General features: G+C 43.3%; 1 protein-coding gene across 4 annotated transcripts in view; it reads right to left on the reverse strand.

Annotated features, from left to right (window-relative positions):
* The window catches only part of foxp2 (forkhead box P2), a 102,249-nt gene that overhangs the window by 89,744 nt on the left and 3,410 nt on the right, over positions 1-9,095 (reverse strand). For all 4 annotated transcript variants that reach the window (XM_069156846.1, XM_069156844.1, XM_069156845.1 and 1 more), the window contains exons 2-3: positions 2,732-2,795; positions 1,470-1,535 (exon numbers count right to left, since the gene is read on the reverse strand). The gene's annotated coding sequence lies outside the window, so the exon portion shown is untranslated. The remainder of the gene's footprint in view (positions 1-1,469; positions 1,536-2,731; positions 2,796-9,095) is intronic.

Genomic DNA, 9,095 nt, shown 5'->3' on the forward strand with positions numbered 1-9,095 from the left:
AGATTAGAAAAAAAAAAAAAAAAAAAAAAAAGGGTTGCTTTGCCTGATCTCCATCCACCCCCACACTCATACCCTGCAGTTTTCACCTTCTCCACCAATCCCAAATCAGCTAGACAATGGAGGCTGCCAATGGGGAATGATCCAAGTCCCTTTGATTTCTGCCTCTACCCCCTCGACTGCTCTGAGTGCCCAGGGTAAAGACCCGTGGAGGTTCCCCCTGTTTGCCCACTCACAGGGACCACAGTTAGGAGGCTCAGAGAAACCATTTGAGGATTGAAAATGGAATGACAAGAGGTCTCTGATCTATGACAAGAAATCAATTTCAAACTGGAAATGTGAGCAGAGGGCTGTTCAGTCCGAACTGCAGCTTCTTTAAAGCAGCCAAAGATATGCTTAATTGCTGTAGATTTTTTATATATATGTCTACACTGGAAGTACAGCTTGCAGTGTTGGGGCAATTATACTTTTTGGCGATGATTAGAAGGACTTTTTTTTTTTAGGCCAGCAGATATGCAGTAAGAGTTCATCTTTGAAGATTTAACTGAATACTAGACAAATTAAGAACTAATATTTAAATCTCTTTTAGGTGAAAAAGGAAATCTGGACTCTGCTCTGTTCTGAAAGGAATGTTGGGGAGGAGGAACTGGTTCTACCTCCAAGTTGCCCAGCGTCTCTGCTTCTGTCCATCTGCTTTAATTATATCTTTAACACAGAGGTGTTACCACATGATAGTGTCTTAAGAAAAATAAATTGACACCTTTAGGTTGGGGGCAGAATATCTTAAAACAAATTCCAACACAGAGGTTTCTGGATTCAAACCTCAATTCAGCTATCTAAATAAGTCATTTTACAATCATTTTGAATCTAAACTTTAGCAATACAAATATATATATATATATTATTTTAATATAATTGCAGCAAATCTTTCCATTCAAACATTCACGCAAACCACTCTCTCTCTTATGTTTAGTTTCACTCAACCAATACTATCAGAAAGGTTTTAGAAATGTGTGTATTTGTGTGTGTGTGCGTGTGCACTCATGAGGTGTGGATGCATGAGTATATACTGTATGAGAGACATTGTCGATAGAAGGATCATCATCAGTCATGTTGGGGATATTTGGTGACTTATGTTACAAAAATGTATGAACTGACCTGATGACAAACCACATCTGGTTTCATTACTTGGGAAAAGGAGCTGTCTTTGAAAATGTACGACTTGTACAGGATCGATAAAGTGGTAGAATTTATGTCTGATTAACAGATAATATTTTATATCAGCTTTAAATTTCACATGTTTATCACTGACTAGTTGATGAAAACATCATCGCGCTTGAGAAAACCAACGTATCCGACTGCGTTTCTCGACAGTCGAACCTCATCAACAGCTACGACTGATGTGGGCACATTCATCTGGGAGAAAACACAACACAAATCATGCAAGGATGATGAAAACAGCTTTTACTTACCACTTTGCACTTTACACTCAGTGTCGTCTGCTTTTTTCTACGGGCGCAGAGTGTGCATATTTCATCCTAAAAGGAAAAACGAGAGAGTGGATGTCTGGCCTAAAATATGAGACTGAATGAAGCTGCCTACCTTCTGCTGTGTCTCACCACTCTACAGTAATACATACCGGGTTCCCCAAAATTAGGTTAGAGCTAATAGGACCCCTGTTCATTTTATCCTGTTCATTTGTGCTACAAATCTCAATAAAGACATCAATAAAATACATTTAAAAAAAAAAATACTGGAATCCAAGCTTGCCAGCGTTTGTCAGCCATAGTGCATATCATAACTTCTAAGTTAGAGTAGATTGAAAATCCCTGGGGTGTGAAAACCAAACAGGCACAACTGAGAGGTTGCCCAGTGGAGGGGGAATTCTATCAAGGTGGACTAGATGAAGATTTGTTACATTTAAGGAGGAATGGAGCCCCCTTGACCTCCCCCAGCCACTACAATCAGCCAGAAACAGCAGGGCTAACAATACTATAACACCACCAACCAAAGACACTGTAGGGTCCTCTAGCTGTTTTGTACAGTGTTTTCCATATATGTATTTAACAGCGCCGTTGCCATATGATGAAATTTTTTTTTTTTTTTCACACCGTACATAATAGTCACTTTCTCCGCTTGGAGCAGCTGACTGGAGCTGGTGGTGCTGCAGCCTCTCTCGGCTCTACGTGTCGGTGTTTGACAGCAGAGAGGCCGCGGTGGAGACGGTGAACCAGCTGAAGTGAAAGATAGCGTTTTGCTCGAGTCGACAACGACCAGACTCGCCACAGAAAGTGCAATCAAACCGCTGAGTAAAAAGCCAATAAGTGCTGCAGGATTACTTCTGGGTGTAGCGCTAACTTCACCTTTGAGCGTATTTGTGTCACCTTTCGACAAAAAAAAATACAACCAGTGTTTTGATTGTAGTTTTTTTTTTTTCACAGCGCTGCTAAAGTGTTTCTGGTGTCAAAAACTAGGTATCGAGCAGATTTAAATAAGTCCATGTAAATACTGGCCTCGGCATCATAGGCCCCGAATGAACAAAAGAGCACCACCTCATAAATGTTTTTATCTAAATAAAAAAAAATATATATATGGCTGAAGAGAGGAGTTTTACTTTGACAGATGTTCTTGTAGGTTGTAGGTTACTCGTAATTTTAACACTGACTGTTGAAAGCCCAAGCTTCCAAGGAGTCACTGACATGTGGACATGAAGGAACCATGTTGAAATACTTACCCTAAGGGGAGAACTTGCTGTCGATGTTCGTCACAGGAGGGGTGGGAGTCCAGCGATGTCAGCTCTGAGATGACAGAAAACAAAAGTACGCCATTAGTTCAACTGTACTTCCCGACACACTGATCTGTTCTTCTTTTTTTTTCTCGAGGCACATATACTGCTAGTGCAAACAAGTGTGGGCTAGATGATGTGTTGCATAACTATTTTTCTTTATGGTTTGTAGGTGAAAGCGATAAACTTTGTAACAACAAAGTGCACCTGGATTTGACAGTAAAGCCTGGGAGCATATGTGTATGGGTATGTGTATGTGCATGCACCAACAGGCAATGTACAGTACAGTACAGTGCAGTACAGTACAGTACAGTACAGTGCAAGCACCCCCCCCCCCCAAACACACACACCCCACCCCTCCAGCGCGCACACACAAACACACACACACACACACACACACACACACACACACACACACACACACACACACACACTGCTCACTCTCTCTAAAGTTAAAAGGTGCAGTGCCTGGAAGGCTCAAGCTCTCAACACCGAGTAAATCACACTGTTAACCTGACACGATTGATTTCTCACGTCCTTCCATTCAGCTGTCTGCATCCAAGTACACATGCCGCGGTATCCATATAATTTAGAGACCATTAGTATTGATGATTTTTTGTGTTAATCACACAAGTACTGCAAGAGTGTACAATAGCAAAACTGCAGCTGCTGATTGCTCTGGACATTTTTACTGCACATGCATCACATTAGGACAAAAAAAAAAAAAAAAAAAAAAAAAAAAAGTCAGAAGAAGCACGGTGGAGGCCAGGTTCTGCTGTCGGGGGGAGGGCGGGGGTGTGTGTGTGGGGGGGGGGACGACACAAAATGGCATGGATGTTCCTCTCCGAGATGTTTTTTTTTTTTTTTTTTTTCCTTCCTTTTATTCTCCCACAATTCCAATGACCCCTACAGGCAACCAGCGACTGCTGAATCCTGAGGAATGTGCTCTCTGAACTGTACAAAAAGCCCACAGCTCAAAGAGCACAGCTGAAAACAAAACATGCCAACTGCTATAATTTTTCACTGTTTTGAGTTTGCGGAAAATGTTGCACAGATTGCTGTGCAACATTGAGTTCAGAACGGGGGAGGAGGGCTTGAGGTTGGGGGTGGGGGAGTGGGCACCAACCGGTGGATGGAGAACGGCCACGTAAAGGTTTCAAAACCAAATTATTGATTTAATTATACTATAAAATGATGTATTGTGTATATCCAGATAGTGAATCTTTCAGAAATAGCAAACCTTCATGAGATGACTAAATCTGCCAACATTTCAGTGAAGTAAAGATCCAATAGTTTTCAATATAATTTAGATGTAAAATATAATTTCAAGTTAATATCCCTATTCTTAAATTATTTGCTCCTGGGCTGATTTCAACATCACAACCCCTTTGGGCTGTGCAGATGGCATATTTTATTCACTGGAAAAGCATTTGGAATGCTATTAGTCTGGATGACCTCCAATTCGTGGGGATTTACAAACACACATGTCTTTATGCCAAATATAAGACCACTGGTAAATTCTATCAACTTATAAATATGGCAAATGCATTCAAGTATTCATGAAGGCCTAATAATGCTATAGGCTGATATTTACATAAAGCGCTCGCGCACTAAGTCAAGATAAACTATTTAAGACCCGGACCACAAATACCTCCACACTGCAGAAAAAGGAGGGTCCCGCGATGAAAGAGGACATTATGCTAACAAGTCAGATTACTGTACACAATAACTTTATCTTAAAAGTAAATACCATCCTTGGTGTTGGAAAGGGGGGTAGGGTGGGGGGGGGGGGGGGGTCGCATTATGGAAAGTCACTGGCAATATTTCTGTGGGGACCAAGTGCTCCTTATCAGTGTTCGTCGGGCAATTCAGGCCTGCCTGAAGAAAGATGAGTCTTCAAACTCATTCTATTCATGGTCAGACGTGTAATTACCCTCAGCTCACAGTCTAGACGTAACTGCTTTCACAGTATTTAAGACCCCCTATGCAACGCACGGACGCCGGCTCGAACCACCAAGCCCCGCACGTTAAATCTGTGGGCAGATAAATTAGCAAAGAATGCAATAAAATAGACACAATGAGAGGAACTTTATCCTCCCCGCTGCTAAATGAGATTTCTTTGAAATGCAGATCAGTGGCTCTAGATTAGTGAATTTTAGCTGCTGTCAACATCATAACAAAATACAAATGCGATTGTTCGCCGGGGCCTTATCTCCTTGCTTCCATCTGCTGGCTGGTTATTTACTCCCCCCTGATTTACTATGCAGATCTAAATAAGTCGCATCAAAAGGAAGGCTTACTGCACAATGCCTTCTTAAGCTTCTACATCAAGGTATTTGAAAAACCGGTAGTCACATGAAAAGGCTGCCCATCAAAGGCACATCTCTAATGAACTCTCCCATATCAGAGGGGGCTTGTGGGGCCTGGCTTTAATGCCTTCTGTGTGGTGAGAGAGGAGCCCAACTACAAATCAGACCCACCAAGCCATGGCAGCGGAGGGAGGAGGAGGAGGAAGAGGAAGAGGAAGAGGAAGACGGAGAGGGAGAGGAGGAGGAGGACAGAGAGGGTTAGAAAAGAAAGGAGAGACAGGAGGAGGAGGAGGAAGGCCTCGGTTATCAGATGAGATTAACTCGGCACAAGGACTAGTCCTAGGTCTTCTCTTAAATCCAGGCCGAGGAAAGGAAATTTTAATGGTACTAGATTAGATCAAGTTATAACGGATTAGAGCAAAAAAATTCAACCTGTAATTCTCCAAGTAAACACCTTCGAAGTTGATCTAACTGCAATGTCCTTAAGGCTTTCTATTCTACTGTAATGACAGGAAATCAGTAAGTATCAGTTACAAATAACAGATCGATCCAGTGATCAGAGGCAGATCAGGTAGATTCTTGAGACTGTCAGACACTGGATAGAAAAGCATGCTCTGCCGTCCCGCTTCTCATTCCTCCCAGGTCTGCAGACAAGCTTTAGTAATCTCAAACAGAGCTTTTGCATTACGCTCCTGCAATAACCTTAATTTCATGGTGTATTTGTTGCATTCAGCACACAGGCCGGATTACAACTGGCAATCTTCAGACTTATACGGGAAAAATAAACTGCATGGAGAGATCATGATCTGTAGCACCCCCTCCTCCTCCTCCTCCTCCTTCTCCTCCTCCGCCTCCTCCTCCTCCCCTATCCCTCCCACCACCACCATCATCACTGCCACCATCCTGCTTTGTAGCCCTGTGTCTGCATGAAGGGGAGACCCCCACCAACAAGCATGCAGTTTACCAGTGAACAATTAGCCCCGGAGCAGGAACAGGCCCGGCGCTTGCACATGTGGTTAAGAGGCGAGCGCTGCGGGAGAGCGCCAGATGATGAAGGGATGAGGATGGGAGGAGGACGGAGGAGAGGACACTGAGGGGATGGGGTGGTGGTGGAGGTGGGGGTAAAGGGGGGGGGGGGGGGTTGAAGGAAGCGTGTAGCGCGTGGCAGACGTGTGCCAGTTTTTTTGGCTTCTGGGCACGTCCTCCATTCACTTCCAGATCCTCTTTGCTGAGAAGATAAAGACACCTAATGGGAGAGGGAGTTACCCCTCTCCTACAACTCCAACACGATTTGGACTCTGAATTTTAGGAAGCCATCCAAATTGAGCTGTGACGTAAAGGCCCCCGATGGGTTGAGTCGCTACGGGAGCCCAACTTCTCGTCCCTCCCCTCTCCACGCCTCGAGCATCTTTCTGCTGTGGTGGCATGCCAACTGGGCCCGGTGCCAGTCGCATTTGCAACCACAAGGGACCCTTGTCTTTTTGCCTTGCCTAATGAAATGACAAAACAACAGATTTGCATATGCAGAAACAGGTGTTGTAACAGGTTTGACTCCTCTTGACCCGAGCCGTGTCAAAGAGAGAAAAGAGGAAAAAAAAAAAAAAAAAAAAAAAAAGTTTATGACCAACAGCTGCCTGGAGGTATTTAGGCTCTGATGGGCACTCAAGTCTGCACCATCTGCCCTGCTGCTTGCCAGAAGTGACAATCTAAATTAAAAACCACTCATCAAATATCATAAAAATAAACCATTGTTTTGCCGGGTCCATATGTTGTGGCTATTTCATTTCGTTCTCAGCGAGTTGCATCGGGCACTCAGCTTCACGGCCTATAGCTGTGATCCAGGGAAAATCCAGAGAGGCGCACAGTAGCCTGTAATTACCCTCCCACCGATCTGCTGCCTTCAGACCAAAAGCCCTGCGTCATCCTACACATTATCCAAGTCCACCCTCTCCACATTAGGACAGGAGAAAACCTAGAAGAGCCAGTGTGGTGAAAACATGGCCTCTGTTTAGAGTAGGATTAGGGCTTGTCATCCAAGAGCGTGAGCTGGGTGTTCGGATGAGGAAAGAAGATAAGAGTTAGTGCTTGCTTTTAACTTGATAACTGCTATTATGCTTTATGCAAATTTCAATTTGCATGCCAGATATAAAACAAATGTGGTGCAGAGCGTTCGGCTGTGAAACAAGCCAACGTGAAAGTGATGCATTTCTGGAAATGTCAAACGTCTCCTCTGCAAAAAAAAACGTTTGCCCAAATTGTGTCCTGACTCAAAAGGGCTTGACTGAGGCCATTCATTTTGTCACCACCACTACCCAACCCCCCCCACTTCCATTTTTCCTCCTGTTTTTATTTAGACGAGTGAGACAGAAGGAACAAACCTGAGACAGTCGTGACCTCTGCGCGAGTGTTGTAACTTGGTCTAGAGCGATGCCAGCAGAAGGCAGCACCATATGCCCTCAGCCCCGAGCTGGATGCTCTTTCTGCAGCCTAATGTGCCTGTCAAAAACTGTTACTGTCATGCACACCCTCCCCCCCCTCCCCCCAACTGTTTTTTTTTTTTTTTTTACCACTCACAACATGTTTGAAATAAACAGTTTTTTTCCCCCCCTTCTTCATCTGTGTCTCTCTGGGTGAAGAGGAAATGTCCTTGGAGAATGTTAACTGCTTGCTTTTGTTTCTGACCATGATACAAATCTTTCTACGGCGGAGGCCCGGCAATCAAAGCCATAATAAATGTTTTCCAAATCATTCACTCCAGTTGTCAACTGTGAGGAAAATATACAATTCAGGTTGGAAATAGTCAAATCGAACTTTCTTTTCACGACATCTGCAATGTGCAGAGTATCTGTCACGCCACGAGTAATCGAATGATATTCTCATTAATCTGTTGTTGATAAATCTAAAAAGATGAAAGAGATTTCTTAACAAAGGGCCCTTTCAACAATGGTTGAGGTTAGCTGCCGCCGTTAGCCTCTGCGCTGTCTCACATGAGGTTTGACTGTTTACGAGTGGACAGGCTGATGGCTGAATGCAGTCTGGGTAACGCTGACCTTGCCTTTTACCACGACTGACCTTCTGGCTTTAATTCAGGGCAAGACCCCAAAACCAACACATTTTTTTTTTTTTTCACAGGAGGACACTGTCCACCTAACCGTGACGTGAATAAAAGCTGCAATGCCTTCACACCACACTGATCAGCAAGTAAACATGCAATTGTTAACTCAAAAAGGAAAAAAAAAAATAAATAAAAGTACGTAAAAATAACATAAACATAAAAACATGCTTTTTAAAAATAAAAAAAAAACACGCTTGGTCGGTGGCAGCTGTCGGTGTCCTGCGAGATTCAGACGAATGCGTAGTTTATTGGATAAACAGACAGGTCGACTAGTGTTACAGGCAAGGCTCACGGCAGCTTGAGGTGTCAGCTGAAAGGGGAGGCTATTAAATACCAGGTCACGGTCAAGACGATGGAGCCGAGAGGAGAACTCTAAACCTTATGAAAAGCATGACTTATTTTACATACCTTTAAGAAATATTATGTACACAAAGCGAAAGTTTGGTTTATAACTTTGCATGCGTTTCCCGCCGACACACAAAGCAAAAGTTACTTGTGGGAGTTTGGTCGTTCGCGGTTTGTACAGTCTTTGGCTGTGTTGATGTAAGACATACTATTTGCAAAACAATCTTTGTAGGCTATTTTGACACTTGATTGTTTCAGTCTAAGTAAATATATAACCACGTGGTCTTTTTAACCAAGCAAACATGAAGCCCATAAAAAGGAACTCAAACAAACTCTACACATGACTGTAAGCCGAGATAAAAAAAAAAAAAAAAAAAAAAAAAAAAAATGGCCAGCATGAAGGAGTAAGTTAATGACTTTTCTCAGTTATGTTATTAACTCAACCTTATGTGGGCGATCTCCTGCATAATCCACATCCCCTGACCCCACCCTGTGCAGCTTTCTCCAGCCAAGGAGTCACAACGTTTCTCGTCCACAGCAGTGT

This window comes from Embiotoca jacksoni, unplaced genomic scaffold (assembly GCF_022577435.1).
Source record: "Embiotoca jacksoni isolate LCO1_2020_lvr unplaced genomic scaffold, fEmbJac1.0.p SCAF_21, whole genome shotgun sequence".
NCBI lineage: Eukaryota > Metazoa > Chordata > Actinopteri > Embiotocidae > Embiotoca > Embiotoca jacksoni.